The sequence below is a fragment of the Schistocerca nitens genome, chromosome 1 (assembly GCF_023898315.1).
Source record: "Schistocerca nitens isolate TAMUIC-IGC-003100 chromosome 1, iqSchNite1.1, whole genome shotgun sequence".
Lineage (NCBI taxonomy): Eukaryota > Metazoa > Arthropoda > Insecta > Orthoptera > Acrididae > Schistocerca > Schistocerca nitens.
Window position 1 is genome coordinate 337,637,348 of NC_064614.1, and position 19,620 is coordinate 337,656,967.

Sequence of the window (19,620 nt, forward strand, 5' to 3'; positions counted from 1 at the left end):
ATACCTTTGTAGTATTCTCCAAGGACATCCAGGAACACACTGTGCATCCACAAAAGGTTTTTGATCAGTCACATGTGACAAGAAAGTTTATGAAAGTACCACTTCATCTTACAGGAGTTCTGCTATTGAAGCCTATTAATGGCCAAGATGGTGTATGATCCGATCTATCACTGGTACAAGCCATAAGGGATTTCTCATTGCCTAGCAACAGTAAAGGAATTACAGTATTATCTTGGGATTGCCACTTTTTATAGAAAATCCATTCCAAAATTTGCGGAGGCACAGCGAAAACTTAGTTCTTTATTAAAGAAAGAAGTCAAGTTTCACTAGACTCCAGATTGCAAAGCACCATTTGAGTGGCTGAAAGAATTATTGACCACTGGTCATGTCATTGCTTCTCCGCACTACCATAAACAGTTTATATTGTCGTACAAGTTGATCAAACATGCCCTAGGCTGTGTTTTTAGTCAAGAGATACAGGGGAAAGAATGCCCAATAGTCTACGCTTCTAGACAGCTCAATGAGGCGGAGAATAACTATTTGACTACTGAAAAGTAAATGCTCAAACTAATTTTTGGCATCACTTGTTTCCATTATTATTTGTAAGGGAAACATTTGAAGGGTATAACTGACCATGGTGCACTGAAATGGCTTCTCAGACTAAAAGATCTGACTTGTCCTCGAGCCTCTGGGCTTTACAGTTCAGTGAATTTTGAGGATGTATATTGTCCAGGGAAGACTCATGGAAAAATGGACAGACTTTGTCGCAAAATATGCACTGTAGAATGCATTGGAGTAAGTATGGAGAGTTGTGCAGGGCTCAGGCCGCTTATCCAGTTTGTCAACAGTCAGTGAGTCAGGTGCAACTCAGCTCTGACAATGGGGCGTTGTACGAGCAAACAAGTGCGGCCACCACATAGGTGTGCCAGAAAACTGACTGAGTACTGAGGCAGGCTCATGATTCCATCTTGACATGAGATAGTGGATGATGTGGCACAGAGCAAAACATTGTGGAAAATTATTGGAAACAAGATGTAAAACATTAAAAACAGAACTGCCTTCCTTGCACTCAAAGATCAAAATGCGTCATCAGCCAATTCCATCTTAAAGATTACCTGAATTGGATAGACCAATCCAAATGATCAGAATGGACATTCTTGGCCCCTTGGCACAAACATCACCAGAGAAGCAATGTGTATTTACTATAGTTGATCAGTTCACATGTGTTTTGGCCATGATTGCAATACCAAATCAACAAGCAGAAATGGTGGTACAGGCTAAGGTTAACCAACAGTTACTGAAATTCAGAACACAGGAGACTGTAATAACTAACTAAGGCACTGACTTTATGTCCAAGTTACTGAAGCATTTATGCTGACTATTATGCATAAAGAAGTTGTAAACTACACTTGCAAGTGAATGGCGGAACTGAAAGGGTACATAGAACATTGAGGAAAATATTAAGTTATTACATTAGCAGTAGAAAAATTATGAGATGTGCTACTATTGTATGTGATAGCAGCATATAACTTGAAAATCCATGAAAATATGAACTTATCACCTTATGAGGTTGTTTTTGGCCACAAAATACTGTCTGCTTTTGAATAATGCCAACCTACTCTGGAAGAAGTTATATCCTCTATCCAAAATTTTGCTAAAAGGTACAGAAGTATCTGGCATCAGGTTAAAAAGATGAATACATAGGCTCTGCAATGGTAGGAAGGCACTCTCAACAAAAAAGTGGAACTGTCTAAGCACCATGTCGAGCAGTGGGTTATGCTATCTAACCCTTATGTGCTGAAAGGAAGGAGCATTAGCAACCACCTTATCAGGAAGTCTAGAGCACAACTGTTTCTGCAGAGAGGATTGGTCTATTTCAGGGTTAACCAGAAGCACTGTATCAGTTATCGGCAGCTCCTTCTGAAAGGGAAGAAAAGTAGTTGGAGGAAATGAAAGAAAGACAGGTATAACTAGCGAACTAAAACAGGATATACCAGTGATTATTCCAACTTACCCCCTATGCTCTTGGGGTGCGAAAGGGACAGGCAAATTAACAGGGAATTTCCTCCTCCATTAGGGTGTGGTCCAGATCCAACCCAGGACCAAATTACGGAGAGCAGATGGTAGTAGCTCCAGCTCCGATCGTTAAGTGCAAGACAGAGGGCAACATGAAAACAAGAGGATTTTTGTGGTGTTCCTAAGGCTGCTGGACAGTCATAAATTGGCAGAAGTTTGCAAGGTATGGCTTTTGAGTGATGGGGCACTATTTACACAGCAGTCAGATGTAGTAATGTTGGAACATAAATGGTCATTAAGCATGAATTTTAACACGTGGGGCACTACAAAATGAAATTCAATGACTTGAAAATACTTTTGGGAAATTGCAATCCATGATACAAGGCAAGATGGGGTTGAATGATGCTTGAGAGAAATGTCAATTACTATATCAGCCTTTGTACATTTACAGGGGCAACTGTGCCAGACAAAAGAACTGGTCATGTGGGTTTCATAAAGAAAGGGGCTACTTAGACTCAAGTGGCAGAATCCTAAAAGACACTATGTGGCACTGTCAATGCAGAAGGCTTAAAGAAGATAAACATGGTGTTGCAACAAATGGGGGAGGGAACCAGCAGACCTTGAAAATGCGCGCCGTACAGGTTGCAAGTCTGAAGAAGATGTGGTGAGCAATACCCAACAACTATGCACCATGGCCGCCACACTCGTGACCTATGTATGGGAATCAGCAGACACAGTAAATCCCATCTTAGGTATATTTAATGACTGACTGGCATTAGCCACACATTTGACCCTCACATGTCTTTTACACACTCCTGATGAAAGTGTCATCAACATGTACACTGAAGCCACATAACTGTAGGAAGCTTTTCTCCGTGCTGTCTGTGGCTATTTGACCCTAATACTCTTGTCTGCAAGACAGTTCTTGGAGGGGCTTCATAAAATTTGAGCCATGTTAACACCAGTAGCAGAGTAGAGAAGGAATCTTTAGCACTGTACTACCATATGGCCAGTGTAGCCAGTACACAAAAGGTAGCTAGGTTAATGGATAAGGTGCAGATACCACTAACATGCAAAAAGACTGCCAATTTGAGTGTTTTGCCATTCACATTTGCACAGTCCACATAAGAAACACTGCAGAAATTTGTGCACTTATGGGTACATGAAATGCATATGTAATCTGGATGTATCAGTGCAAATAATGGTCTTTGCTATGAAGAGTTTTCTCTCGCATCCAGAAGAATTACTGATTTCAAGTAGAAAGTCTAGCAATATGCGAGGTACATTGGCATGGAATGAACCAAGATAGTGAGATAAAAGTCTTTATAAAAGATGACATTTTGTCATTAGACATGCTATAACTGTATTTTTAAAATTTTTTAAGGATTTGCAGTTGTAAATAGTCAATTATTAACATATTTTTTTAGTTATAGATCTGAAGATGATATTAATTGATGCAAGCAGCAATCATTTTTTAAATTTCAAATTGAGACTGCTAAAATAAATATTTTTGAGACAACAGTCACCTCTTCCAAGATCTATGACTCATCCTAATCAGCACCATGCTCAGAATTCGCGCCGTCACCACTGCTGCAGGACCCTTGACTGACCACTACATGGATCTTGCTGGCCTTTTTTTGGCAGTATGCAGTTGGTTATAATGACAAAGGGAACACTCTTGTTTTTGTCATTTCGTGGCCACTAAGAGACTACCAGGGATCATTGTTTCCTAAAATGTTCCAAAATTATAGGGCCCTTTGCTTACTAGCTTTTCTGCCTGTAAAGCATCCACCATTTTCCATCACTCCTTACCATTCTTTCTCCAATGAGAGAGCAGGAAGGCTTGTCTCAACATTAAACGAGGCCCTAATATTATATGGAGTCAACACAACACAGAACCTTTTAGAGCACATCCCATATCACACTATTCGAAAGAAAAAGCCCATTCCAGCCATAGGATCACATCATTACTGGTTTCTCTGGTCACTGGCCCTGGTGTGTTCTCAGTGCCATCAGCAGAGTACAGAAAATAATCATGAACATCATACTGACACCAGCATTAATTGCCCATCATCACAGCCACCAAAAGCATCACCCACTGATTTGACACACACAAGAAGCCAAACTTACGGCCAACAGAAGAATCAACAGCACTACCAACTCCAAATCCTTCATTGGTCACCTGTTAACTGCTGCCAGCAGCATATGAGATTTTCACATCCTCAGATGTGAAAATGCTAGACTCTCCACCATGACTCTTCATAATCATGCCATGGGGCATGTAATCCAACTCCTATACTGACTTCATCAGTGGAAACATCTCAGTGAGCACTGACAAATGTCTGCTACCACTGCTGTAGATGGCATCACTTTGTCCACAGAGTGAGAGTAGGGAGTCTTTCCAGTAATACTTAGCAGCTACAAGGAAGTATAGTCCTTTATCTCATTCTCTCACAGGAGAGTAGGCATTGACCTTAGAGAAAATCAGCTGCATCAGCGACATCAGTTTGACAGTGGTAGCAGTAAATATAGGTTGGTACCACAGAACACACACTGTGGCTGCCAGCTGCACTACTAGAATACCTTATAACTGATATCCATGTCCAAGCTCTGGATATTCTGACTGAACAATCCTACTTCATATCTGAAAACTAACAGAACAAATCAACACAAAAGATGCCATTTCTGACAGGGAACTCTCCACACCACCAACATCTTGTCTTATTTAACTACACCTTGTTTTTTAAAACAACCTTAATAGCCAAAAGCTTTAATTGTGTGAATCTTTTTATTGTGCCTATCGCGACTCAGCATCTCCGCTATATGGTGAGTAGCAACTTTACTTCTCTGATATTGTTATGTTCTAATATATAATTTATTTTTCATCTCCAGTTGCATATTTTCTAGATACATGACTAGTTTCAACCTCTCTGGATCAACTTCAGATCCACGAATGAAGCAAAAAAAAAAAGTATTGTCTGTTATTTTAGAAAAAGTAGAAAAGTATTGTACATAAATGAAGAATTTAGCTATGTTGTTGAGACAGCAATCCTAAGTTTTTGTGTCAGAACCAGGCACTGAAGTACTTTGGTATGCAAATGTGGTCCATGTTTTAAACTAGTAGGGAGGGAGGTGAGAGGAGGGAAGGGAGAAGAGGACAGATGAAAGAGGAGAGAGTGGGACTGGAGAGGGGGAAATAAGGCAGGGAGTGAGAGTGGTAGGGCCATCTGGTGAACATTCTAATATTGAAACACTCTCTTGGAACCATTGTTATGCATTTGGATGTGCTACACAATGAACCTAAGAGACACCCCCTGATAATGCTAGAAGAAACTGAGATTTTTACATGCTGTTTACAAGAGCCTGGCAACACATTAAACCAGCAGAATGACTTTATCAACAATGCATTTTTTGAAACTTTGAAGACTTCTTTCAGTTGTCCACCATGGCACAGTTCACATATGAGCAACAGCTCCATTCACCAAGAAGATACAGCTGCAGCAAGTCGACTTGCACACCATGCTAGCAGCAAGCTGGCACGGAGACTGACTTCTGAACGTATTGTGGAACTGTTTGTCACACAATTCCACCAAGCAGAAGCAAAGGCAGTCAACATGCATTGTTCTAAACTCTTAATATTTTAATGATAATTTGTACATAATTTTCCTTTTTTAATTTTTACATTAAGTTACTGCAATGTTTTACCGGATGTAATCTGGTATGCTCATGAGGTCCCTCCCTATTTGTTCTATACTCTTCATATTTTAACAATTTTTTTACATCATTTTACTTTTTCAATTTTTAGCATAAGACTCTTACTTTTTACCCAAGTTATTATAATGTTTTACCAAATGTAAATTTGTTAGACTCATGATATCTGTACCACTACCCCTCCCCCTGTCCCACTTCTTTCTCCTTGCCCAATTCCCTCGCTCCACTTTTCTCCCTCCCACTCTTCCCCAACTCCCACCCTTCCATTCATCACTTACCAGCTTAAAACATGGACCATAGCTGCATACCACAGTACACTGGTGTGTGGTTCTAACACAGATATGAAGGGTTGCCAACTCAACTACATAAATAAATTCCACAATTATGTACAATACTTTTACATTTTTTGTAAAGTAACAGACAGTACATGTTAAACTTTACTTTGTTTTTACATCTGAATATGAGGCAGGGAGATCAAAACTAGTCCTGTATTTTCAAAAAATGTGCAACTGGGACTAAAAAATAAATGATATATTAGAATTCTTTTAAATTTCAATAGAGTTGCTGTCCTCTCACAACAAATATGTCAGCTATAGTGACAGCTTGGTTTGTTTCATCACGTGGGGCTTAGGCTCCACTGGAGACATCAAATTCTGGTGGTGGCAACACAAGACATCCAGGAATGTTCATATGATTGTAACTGGGTGACTTACCTTCACAGAAATTCAGTACAGTATCCACCACAAATTTCAGTCCACACAGGATGAGTATTTTCAGCCAACATGTATTAGTTAGGAAAAGAAGTGGAATTAATGCAATTTTTAAAATCTTTTTGAATATATTAACTATAAAGTGGAAATTACAATGATGCCAGTAATTGAAAATATGTTGAAAGTATCATAGACCATCTGATTATGTTAGTAATGTGACAAATGTTTATTTCTTTCATTTTTTAAGACTGCAGAAATGGAACATCAGTATTATTTTAGGAGTGGATTTACTGATCAAATATTCCCTATGACAGTATTATATGTTACTCAAAATAACAAGTGTGAAGTGTATAGTTTTATGGAAGAATAACTTCTGATTTTTTAGTATAGGGAAATTATTCACTGACTGAGACGGCAAAGGATTTTTTTGAGAAAAATATTTGGGGCAATGAGAATGAAAGAAACCTGGAGAATAAGGAAAATGCAGAATTACAGACACTTTTTGAACAGATGAATATTATAGTGGAAATCAAGCAGGGAACAATAAGATGCACTAGTCATGTATAGAAAATGTCAGAAGCTTGTTAAGAAAGCTTGAGGGGAGAAGAAGAAGAAGAGGCAGACCCAGGAAAAGGTGGTTTGAAGATATGGAGGAGGACCTTAAACAATGGGTGTCAGGAATTGGAGAAGCTAAAAGAGACACTGCAGACAGAAGACAGGTGCCAAAGCAGGCCACAGTTCTACAAGAAATGTAGTGTTGACCAGTAAGTATGTACATAAGTAAGTAAATTCTACACTGAAAGAGAATTTCAGGCTCAACATTTGCGGGAAATGTGCAGAATGAAGTTGTAAAGTGTGTCTAATATAAGGATGATATAGGGGCTCAAAGGGAAGAATCAAAAGCACCTCTGTTAAACTTAAACTGTGAAGAAGCACAGTGCTTGAACAAAAATATGGAAGCACCATAAGAAAACCATGCTTGAGCATGGATATAGATGCGAGTCAAGCCTGCAGGTTGAACTATTGTATTTGACCACAAACGGGCATTTGTGCTATGTTCTCCATATGTTGTGCTTGTGTCATGGTCAGAACCGTGTTCTGTTAGGATGTGTCTAATATTTTGACTTCCCCTTTTAAAAAATGAGGAGGTCATAAAGTTGTGATTTGCATAGCAATTTCCAATTATATTTATAAGAAATGGTAATTACATTGTTTCACTCAGTAAATAGCTTCTTCAGTTTTGTGATACTTTGACCTTTCATGTAAAATACGCAGCAAACTGTCTTCTTTCAAGAAGTACGTTCTTATAATTATTCCTGTCTGTACTAGCACTCTAAGGATAAGAACATACTGTAACTTCTGTTAACTTTTTAATGCCACTTCTAGAAGTTTTTAAACTAGAAATACTCATTTGTCTCCTCTTTCTTTTTCCTGGAACAAATAGATTCTTCCACTTGCAAAATCTGGATATTCAGAACCATAGCTAGTAAATGGAAGAAAAGAGTGGCAACAACCACTCACATGAGTAACTTCATTGGAACTGGTCAAGATATGCTGCCTATGAACTCCGCACTTTGTGTGATGTTCTGTTATGGGGTTCTGCTAAGAGAGCAGAGTGAACAGAATGCCAGAAATTGAACAGCAGTGACTCTTGCAAAGGTTATTTATCCAAAAAAAAATTGAAAAATGGGGCATATCAAAGACCTGTTTTGTGGTGCCAAATTTAAATTTGAGAGTCACAGCCCTGAAGAAGACACAATAAAACTGTGAAAGGCCAAAAACTTATCACTTGCCAGAGAAAAACTAGAGGTAAAAGAGGCTTTCATAGCAATGTTAGACAAGCTCTCTGACACAATCAGTTGTATGTGTGAAATTAAGCCATTTTCAGAATTTCAGGTCCATTCCAGGTGGTGTTGAATGTAAACATGAAGTGCAGATATTCTACTACTGTTCCATGGATATGAAGATCCCTGTCAAAGAATCGGTGTTTATTAAAGATTAAAGAGAGAATGTTGAATCCGTTGGACAGTATCAAATTGTGTTACCAGATCTACCTGCACACAAAAGACAAATTAAAAAGCAGAAGAGGCAATAAGGGGAACTAAGGAGAAGTTCTCAAAAGCAGAAAACGAAGGAAAAGTTAACATCACAACTAAATGAAATTCCATTCTCCGAAGAAGACCTGCCGTCTGTGTCACGTCTGCTGTGAAGAGAGTATTAACTGTATTTTTCTTACTTGTCACTACTTCTTCCATGTGTTTTTGATTCAGAAAGCTTTAATTGTCGAGTGCTAGTAATAGTGTTCCATAGATTTTGTGTTTGTGTTGAATACAGTCAGAGAGAGTCCCTTTACTCATCCATAGTGCCAGTAGTGTCAGTGTTGTCGTAACTGCCGTCTGCGTCACGTCTGCTGTGCAACGAGCTACGTTAATTTAAGTATATAACTGTATTTTTCTTATTTGTCACTTCTTTTTCTGTGTGTTTTTGCTTTTAGGAAGCCTTAATTGTCGAGTGCTAGTAATAGTGTTCCATAGATTTCGTGTTTGTTTCGAATACAGTCAGAGAGAGTCCCTTTAGTCAGCCACAGTGCCAGTAGTGCTAGTGTTTGTTTTGAATACATTCCAGAGACAGGTAGCGCTATTTTCATTGTTTTCTATAAGAATTGTCTAGCAACCACAGTTTAGTCAACTATCAGCCGCCTTTAGTGAATTAGCAGTCTAGTTAAAAGTTGATTAACTCTCTACAGTAAATTGATTTCTTAGGATGGATAGGATGTGTTACTGCTGTGTACGGACGCAGGAGGAGCTGGCCACTGTTCGCGAACAGCTGAACGTATTGATGGCCGCGGTCAGCCGTCTTCAGGCTGCTGCCTCTGAGTGTAGCGGCAGTGGGGAGTCTGGTGCGTCGCATGGTACACCCCAGGTGTTACATGCTTCACCCACTGTCCCTGCTGTCGAGACATCTTCGCGGGTACCGGGCACGGTTGGGCCACCCCCTCCCCAAGGGGAGTGGCGGGTTCAGCGGCGTTCACGGCACACGAGGCAGAGGGTCAATGTGGAGGCTGGCCATGTGGCATCGCCCACTCTGCCTGTGAGTGGACATGTGGCCGCTCCTTCAGCAAGGTCCGAGCAGGCACACGGGGGGAGGGGTTTATTAGTGATTGGGAGCTCCAACGTTAGGCGGGTGATGGAGCCCCTTAGGGAAATAGCGGAAAGGTCGGGGAAGAAGGCCAGTGTTCACTCTGTCTGCTTGCCGGGGGGGTCTCATCCGAGATGTGGAGGAGGCCCTGCCAGCGGCGACAGAGAGCACTGGGTGCACCCGACTGCAAATTGTTGCTCATATCGGCACCAATGACTCCTGCCGTCTGGGTTCAGAGGTCATCCTCAGTTCATACAGGCAGTTGGTGGAGTTGGTGAAGGCGGAAAGCCTCGTTCGCGGGGTGGGATCTGAGCTAACTACTTGTAGTATCGTTCCCAGAACCGATCGCGGTCCTCTGGTTTGGAGCTGAGTGGAAGGCTTAAACCAGAGGCTCAGACGATTATGCGGAGATCTGAGGTGCAAATTTCTCGACCTCTGCTATCGGGTGAAGAAATGTAGGGTCCCCCTGAATAGGTGAGGCGTACACTACATGCAGGAAATGGCTACAAGGGTAGCGGAGTACGTGTGGAGTGCACATGTGGGTTTTTTAGGTTAGAGAATTCCATCCCTAGGCCCGACAAGACGCCTCCTGACATGCGGCAAGGTAGGAGTAGGCAAAATGCAACAGGGAATAACAATATTAATCTGCTAATAGTAAACTGCAGGAGTGTCTATAGAAAGGTTCCAGAACTGCTCTCATTAATAAATGGTCACAATGCCCACATAGTACTAGGGACAGAAAGTTAGCTGAAACCAGATGTAAACAGTGATGAAATTCTAAACTCAGATTGGAATGTATACTGCAGAGACATGCTGGACAGTGACGGGGGAGGCGTGTTTATAGCGATAAGAAGTGCAATAGTATCGAAGGAAATTGACGGAGATCCCAAATGTGAAATAATTTGGGTGAAGGTCACGGTTAAAGCAGGCTCAGACATGGTAATTGGATGTCTCTATAGGCCCCCTGGCTCAGCAGCTGTTGTGGCTGAGCACCTGTAGGATAATTTGGAAAATATTTTGAGTAGATTTCCCCACCATATTATAGTTCTGGGAGGAGATTTTAATTTGCCGGATATAGACTGGGAGGCTCAAACGTTCATAACGGGTGGCAGGGACAAAGAATCCAGTGAAAATTTTTTAAGTGCTTTATCTGAAAACTACCTTGAGCAGTTAAACAGAGAACCGACTCGTGGCAATAACATATTAGACCTTCTGGTGACAAACAGACCCGAACTATTTGAAACAGTTAATACAGAACAGGGAATCAGCGATCATAGAGCGGTTACTGCATTGATGATTTCAGCCATAAATAGAAATATTAAAAAAGGTAGGAAGATTTTTCTGTTTAGCAAAAGTGGCAAAAAGCAGATTTCAGAGTACCTGATGGCTCAACACAAAAGTTTTGTCTCAAGTACAGATAGTGTTGAGGATCAGTGGACAAAGTTCAAAACCATCGTACAGTATGTGTTAGATGAGTATGTGCCAAGCAAGATCGTAAGAGATGAAAAAGAGCCACCATGGTACAACAACCAAGTTAGAAAAATGCTGTGGAAGCAAAGGGAACTTCACAGCAAACATAAACATTGCAAGTTCGCTGAGGCTTTTTGCGGATGATGCTGTGGTATATCAAGAGGTTGTAACAATGGAAAATTGTACTGAAATGCAGGAGGATCTGCAGCGAATTGACACATGGTGCAGGGAATGGCAATTGAATCTCAATGTAGACAAGTGTAATGTGCTGCGAATACATAGAAAGAAAGATCCCTTATCATTTAGCTACAATATAGCAGGTCAGCAACTGGAAGTAGTTAATTTCACAAATTATCTGGGAGTACACATTAGGATTGATTTAAAATGGAATGATCATATAAAGTTGATCATCAGTAAAGCAGATGCCAGACTGAGATTCATTGGAAGAATCCTAAGGAAATGCAATCCGAAAAGGAAGTAGGTTACAGTACACTTGTTCGCCCACTGCTTGAATACTGCTCAGCAGTGTGGAATCCATACCAGGTAGGGTTGAAGGAAGAGATAGAGAAGATCCAACGGAGAGCAGCGCACTTCGTTACAGGATCATTTAGTAATCGCGAAAGCATTATGGAGATGATAGGTAAACTCCAGAGGAAGACTCTGCAGGAGAGACACTCTGTAGCTCGGTACGGGCTTTTGTTTAAGTTTCAAGAACATACCTTCACCGAGGAGTCAAGCAATATATTGCTCCCTCCTACGTATATCTCGCAAAGAGACCATGAGGATAAAATCAGAGAGATTAGAGCCCACACAGAGGCATACCAACAATCCTTCTTTCCATGAACAATACGAGACTGGAATAGAAGGGAGAACCGATAGAGGTACTCAAGGTACCCTCCGCCACACACCGTCAGGTGGCTTGCGGAGTATGGATGTAGATGTAGATGTAGAAGATGAAGAAACTACTGATGAAAATCCTTTGCAGGTACCAAGTGATGATTTTGATGTAACTTCTACTTCAAGTATAATCAGTGTAATGCATTACAATTGCACAATGTTGCATAACTGAAGTCATCTGTTTCCAGGTATGGTGAAAGAAGAGTATTACACCATTTACCGTGAGCTTGGTGGAAGGTATCTGTGCCATTTTACTCTAGAGGAAGACTTAACAAAAATGAAACCTGGTGAAGTTATTGTTAAGCATCTTGTGTATTTTTAAAATAAAAACAACACTGATAAAATTTGCAGACTATTGGTGGTAACTAAAGTAATTTTGACACTGGTTGGAAAGGAGGAGTCATGTGTTGGGTTGAGACAAAGTTGAATAGTAAACTCATAGTTGGTTTGTTCTCCTCATATTAATGAGCCACCTTTGTGCCCCCTGATCCAACATTTGGATTGGAAAACTTTGTCTAACAACAAGTGGAGTGGTATGATTTGTAACATGCTTATTAGTGAAACATGAAATCAGTCCCTCATTTGTCAGAATAGCCTTTCCAGAGCCTTTGGTTCCACTGAGTGACAATTTTGCCAAAAATCTCTCTACAAATCACTTTTATGGTTACAGGACAACTCACGTTATGAAGGCAGGTGCTCTTCCAAATAATCCTGGAAGCTCACGAGTTTCAAAATACGGTCTTAAAGGTAACACATTGGAACATTACATCTGCTTATTGAATATATTGCTGACGTTTACTATCCCAGCTGGTTTACAATCAAATTGAAATTCTATTGGGTGGAATGGACCCCAACACATTTTTTATCAATCCCAGAAGAAGGCAGTAGCCGATATTGTTTTGCCAACAATTCAATGTTCACCATGGTTTTCATGTAGTGAAATGGTGCTTCAACCACTTTTATGCTCAGAAGACCAAGAAGAAAATACAGCATGGGCCCAGAAGAAATATTGTAGATTCTCCATTTTCGCGGATGACACTACACTACTTATTGATAATTCAGTAGATAAACTTGAGGTAACAGCAAATAAGGTTTTAAATGAAATGGTGAACTGGTTCAACATTAATGGTCTTATTTTAAATTACTGTAAAACAAACTACATTCAGTTCCACAAAACATCCAAAGATGAGGAAATATCTGTAAAGGTAGGTGAGCAGACAATAACCAGGGTAGATTCCTCAAAATACCTAGGCTTGCATATTGATAGCAAACTGAACTGGTCAAACCATATCGTGGATCTGTGCAAAAGACTAAGTTCAGCAACATACGCATTGCGCATTGTTTCTTCTTATAGAAATATGGAAACCATGAAGTCAGCGTATTATGGTTACTTTCATGCAATTATGACATTTGGAATTATATTTTGGGGAAATCAGCCACTGGCTAAAAAAGTAGTGTGTGTACAAAAAAGAGCCATAAGGATCATGTGTGGAGTCCATCCTAGAGCCACATGCAGGAATCTTTTTAAGAAGCTTGAAATACTTACATGCACTGCACAATATATATTCTCGTTGATGTGCTTCATAAGGAAAGAAAAATCCATCTTTAAGCTGAATAGTGCATATCACAGTCACAATACTAGAAGAAAACATGATATCCACTATGAACAGCCAAATCTAAGTATGGTGCAGAAAGGAGTCCATTTCAGTGGCTGTAAGATTTTTAATGCCCTCCCTTCAAGAATTAAGTGTTTGGTAGATGATGATCTCTTGTTTAAAAAAAAAAAACCTTAAGGCAGTTCCTATTGCAAGGATCATTTTATACATTAGAAGAGTTCCTGAACTACACTGTTTAACATTTCTTGTATTGTAAATTGCAAATGTATGCCCAAATTTGTATTTGTAATACCGAATATTTTTATTGTAAACATATATTTTGCAATATTTATTTCTCTGTAACACTTATTATTTTGTAATCTTTATCCACCTCTAAAATGTATTTTTGTAGTGGGACCTAAGTTACTGTTTACTGTTTTTTGTTTTGTAATCTCTATCTATCTCTAAAACATATTTTTTTGTAGTGGGACCTAAGTTACTGTTTACTGTTTTTGTTTTGTTTTATGTATTACCATAAATTCTGGCCAAAAGCTTGTAAAATTGACACGTTCCATATCCTGTGATAGTGTCACAACATGGATCACTGGAACAAGAGATAAATAAATAAAATAAAAATAAAAGATAACTAAATTGAGGAATGAAGAGAATGATATACCAGGAGATCTACCTGTTTGGTCTAGGAAAATACCTGCAATAAATCCAAATGCAACTTCACTTTTGAAACTGACAGAATGGTCAGAAAAAGTATATGAATCTCCACTTAATTGTGAGCTCAAAATATGAAAGAAGAAAGTTTGTTCAAGACACAGGGCAAGTTAAACAGTTCCATGTCATGGATAGTCCATACAGTAACAGAAGCTTGTGGCAAAATGTATACTCATGACAAATGAGAAAGACACATTAGAAGCCAGGGGCCAGGATCCAAGCAAAAGTATGCTGTCTAGGAATTTACTGAAACAAGATTCGATGAATATTGTTGGTTGAAGCTTTTTACACTTTTTGCAATGTGTTTTCAGTGTTTGCTAATAGAAACCGAATATAAAGAAAATTGTTTGTGTTCATTAAACCACTATTTGTGAAAATTTTGGAGGAGTTTACATAGCCTTCTGTCAGAAATTTCAATCAAGAGCAAATTTACCAAGCTAAATGTATATCATTAAAGAAAAACCTTTTAATTTAGGATATCACACATCAAAAGGCACATTTTTGGACCCCCCTCATTCACAAAAATCATGAAATCTTATTTTTGCCCTCTAAAATGACACACCCTAGTGTTCTGTGTAGTTGTGAGTGTCATATGTCAGAGCTCAGCGAATTCAAATGTGGTTAAATTGTTGGTGCTTGTACAGTGAGTGCTTCTGTAACCAAGATAGCCAAAGTGTTCCGTGTTTCAAGAGATTTATATCACATAAAGGGAAAGCAGAAAAACATTATCAACTAAGTCACAACATGGATGAAAGAGTATGCTTAGTGATCATGATGAACAGACACTGAAGAGGACTGTGAATGAGAGGAAGATAGCTGCAAAAGACACTGCAGAAGTTAATGTCACACTCATAAACCCTGTCAGCACCAAACCAACATGAAGGGAGCTCCGGGAGGGGATTGCAGGGTGAGCTGGAATTTCAAAACCACTCATCATTGATGCAAATGCCCTTAACAGGAAAACATGGTGCCAAAACCACTAATCATGGACTATAAAGCAATAGAAGAATGTCGTTTGGTTTGATGAGTGTTGTTTCACACTGTTTCCAACCTCTAGCCACATTTATAACCCAAGAGTGAAATACAGCAGGGGTCAGTGATGATTTGGACAGCCATATTATGGTACTCTACAAGGTCGCAATGCTGTCAAGGATTATGTGACCATTTTGTCTGATTGGTTCCATCCACTGTTGCAATATTTGTTATCCAATGGTGATTCTGTGTTTCAAGGTGACAGGGCCCCTGTTCACACAGTGTGCTTTGACCAGGACTTGCTTTATGAGTTGGTGTGTCTCCCCTGTCCACCACAATCATCAGAATCCAATATTACTGAGCCTTGAAGAGAAGAGTGCATGATCACTATTCACTTCCATCATTGTAACCTGAACTTGCCACTATTTTGAAAGAAGACTGGTATAAGATTCCCTTGAAAACCAAATAGGACCTGTATTTCCCTTCTGAGATGACTGGAAGTTTTCCTACAACTTTTTATGCACAGTAATGTGCTGTGAATCTGATGTTTCCATATTTTTTCTCACCACCTGTATTTTCATTAAATCCAGTGGAATGTTAAATTTAATTACCACTTCAAAGTCAAACCATGTAAAATGATTGAGAAGAAATCTCAGATGATGATGGTGGTGGTGGTGGTGGTGGTGGTGGCGGCGGCGGCAATGAGTTGATGTATAGTAGCCCATACAGTGATACACTCAGGTAAGCAAGAAAGGTAACTGGCCTAGAAACTATTTTGATGCTCAGACTTTAAATTATGTAATTTTCAGTGCAATAGGGTCTAAAGCTGAGATGAATTTTTTCAACGAGTTCATGATGTCTTCAGCTGCCATTCTCTTTATTTCACGTAGAATTGTACAATTTTGGCCTTAGGCCATTTTCAAGCATTTTATGGATGAAAATATGAGTGAGACAATTCATAAGTTGTTTTGGGTGCAATGTGTAACTCTCTATGCCTTAGCATCCAGATACCAGAAGATTACGTAATGCAAGGAGAGTAGAAAATAGACAAGTTGTTTATTTAATGGTAAATGTTACCTTATAAAGCTACTTCATTTTGACCAAACATTTCTATTTTTGATAAGACTATTGTTGCTTAAGGAGTTTCCCAGGCAATTAACAGAAGTGGAATTTATACAAAAAAAGTTAACATTTTTACCTCATCATAGAATAAGTGATGGAATAAAGACAAATACTGAAAACAGTAAGTCAGTGGCAGACATTCCAGTTCAAAGTGATAAAAACCAGTTAGAATATCTGTGTGCTGAATGATGTCTAGAGAAGGTTCACTTTCAAGTGGAACTTTTTAACTGATAAAAATTGTGTTTCAAACCAGTATTCAGTTTTAATATGTTACAAAGTTTCAAAATAGAACAAACACTGCTTCAGAGTGAAAGTTTCATTCTTCATTTCAGATTATTTAAATAATGAGCATTTGAGTTATTTGAGGAAAAGGACTATTGATCAGTTACAGCTCTTGCTTAGCCAAAAAGTCTTTGAAGATATTAAGAGGAGTTATGGCAAAAATTTTTCCTCTAATCAGTTATAATGTACCACCCTGTCCCAGTGGGCTAACAGTAAATATTGTACAGGAAGTCCATTACTTAAAATGAGGAAGTGGGCGATTTTGAAGAACACATGACTGTGTTTTTCCTGATCAGTATGCCTGTTCACATTGGCCAAGGAAATAATCATGCTTGTTGATCCTGATCTTTAATATTTTAAAGTTAATTTTCTGTGCTGTGAATGACATAAAATTATTGAGGATGTAATGAGGTCTTTCAGTTTGATGGCAGTTGTTAACTTTCTCACCAGAGTGACAATGAACTGTAAATGCCTAATTAACAAAATTATTAGAATGAAATTTTCACTCTACAGTGGAGCGTGTGCTGATATAAAACTTCCTGGCTGATTAAAACTGTGTGCTGGACCGGGACTCAAACATGGGACCTCTGCCTTTGTGCGCCTACCACAGTTGATGATGATGATGATGATGATGATGATGTTTGTTTGTTGGGCACTCAACATTGTGGTCATCAGCAGCTGTATAAGTGCCAAATCTTTCCTTTTCCAGTCTCAGTGCTTCCTGAATGGTGATGTGAAGAACACAAACACCCAGTCCCTGGGTGAAGAAAATCCCTGACCCCGCCAGGAATTGAAACCAGGACTGCATGATCCAGAGGCAGCAACACTAGTCACTAGTCCACAAACTGCAGGCCACCTACCCAAGCATGACTCGTGACCCATCCTCAAAGCTTTACTTCTGCCAGTAACTCTTTTCCTACCTTTCAAACTTCACAGAAGCTCTCCCATACAGCAAAACTTCTGTGAAGTTTGGAAGGTAGAAGATGAGGTATTGACAGAAGTAAAAGGGCTTTGAGGTCTGGTCCTGAGTCTTGCTGGAGTAGCTCAGTGGTAGAGCAAAGGTCCTGCTTCAAAGTCTCAGTCTGGAACACAGTTTAATCTGCTGTGAAGTAATAATATTTTTGCTTACAACAGCAGAGTTTCCAGGATAATGGGCAAACAACATTTATGAAGTCTTTCTGACCATGGTGGGGAGCTGTAAAAAGTATGTGATGATAGTCTTGATGAGAACAAGGTAATTCAAGTCACTAGATCATTAGTATTAATTAAGGATTCAAACCTATAGGTCTTAAGCATTTATTTGCAACACATCCAATTACACTCAAAAAATCTCACAACAAATGTAAAAAATAAACTTAACTGTTTCCTGAATGAATTTATTAGCCTGCCGGGGCCATATTTCTTAAGAGGATGTGTAAAAGTACCAAGAGAGCAACAGTAAAAAGACAATGGCTTACAACACACATCAAAAGGTCTTGTAATACAAAGAGAATTCTTTACACCTCACTTGTAACTATTAATGAACCTCAGCATAGGCAGCACTACAAATTATACAGCAGCAATATTATGAATGTGTTTCAAAAATTCTAAGGCGTATTCAGTAAATCTGAAATTGACAAGTCAAATAATAAAACAAAAACAACCTTTAAGGTGATAAAAAGTTGACCAAATAAATGACAGAGAACTGCAACAACATATGTGTGTCACAATGACAGCACAGTAGGTGAAAAGGAAACTGATACTAATATCTTTAGTGACAGTTTTTATCAGAAACTGAAAAGTTTGGTTGTAAAGCGTCTGTGGCTGAGACCATGAACCCTCAGCGAAGAATTGTGCAGATCAAAATCAACCAGGTAGAGGTACCCCTGTCAGGACAAATTGAACTGAGGTTACCCGAGAAACATAAAGTAAAAATTTCAATTAAGTGGACCAAATTCTCTGCAATATATTAATGACCTAGTAAAATACAGTACAGTCATGAACAGGTTTAAATCATTGTGGAAAAAGAGTTGATGAAGCAGGGTTTTCCAGCTACTACTCTACTTTACCACTTACAAGACTAGAAAAGACTCTATGCACAAGAACTATGCATCATTGTAATAACCACAAACATTCTTAGCTACAGTCAAGTCTGGGTTCCAGAAAATAATTTCAACTGAACAGGCAGTAGTGCTGTTTGTTAACTAAGTTGATAAATCAATAAACAATTAAATGCCACAGATTGGAGTTTTATGTAATCTTTTTAGAGATTCCAAATTGGGGTGGACCACAAAATTTTACACAGGAAGGTAGAGCATTATGGCTGAAACGAAGAAGTAGTGATGTGGTTCAGATACTATCTAGATGGCAGAAAGCAGACTGTAGTACTGAGTAATTCAGATATGACACTCAGGTGTTTAAACTAAATAGCATAACATTTTAGGTTCACTGGGGTTCTGTGCTCAGATCTATAGTATTTCTGAAAAGCCAATTTGAATTATTCCAAAATGGAGGATTTACACCTGTGATTATGTAAGAAATAGAGTTCAGTATCAATCACTATTCAAACTATTGCATCGATTTATAACACTGACGAATCAAAACTGCCAACTTTGGCTATTTCCAACAACTGCAGCATAAGGTATCATACTTTGGGAAAACCAGTAACAAGCAAATAAAGTATTTATCATACAATAGATTACCACTAGAAACATGAGTAAGAGTCCATTCTAGACAAACTTCTAGGTACTCCATCAAACAACTGGTGATCCTCAACAATTGGCAAGAACGCAGCTTAGCATGAATAGAGTATACCACGATCAAGATACAAGAAATAAACAGAGGAGTACCAAAGCATCCACAATGCCCTACCATTTAAATTTGTGTGCTCTTGCTGTGCACTGGATGGGTCAGAGCAACCAATAGCCTGGATCAACTATAAAACAGTTAACTGACTGAAACTAGTGTGGAAATAAAAGATTATTTGGAAACATTAGCTTGTA

The 19,620-nt window shown here is 39.0% G+C and overlaps 1 protein-coding gene across 6 annotated transcripts in view; it reads right to left on the bottom strand.

The window, feature by feature from the left end:
- Positions 1–19,620, bottom strand: part of LOC126248551 (GATOR complex protein Iml1) — a 637,798-nt gene that overhangs the window by 60,231 nt on the left and 557,947 nt on the right. The window lies entirely within an intron of this gene.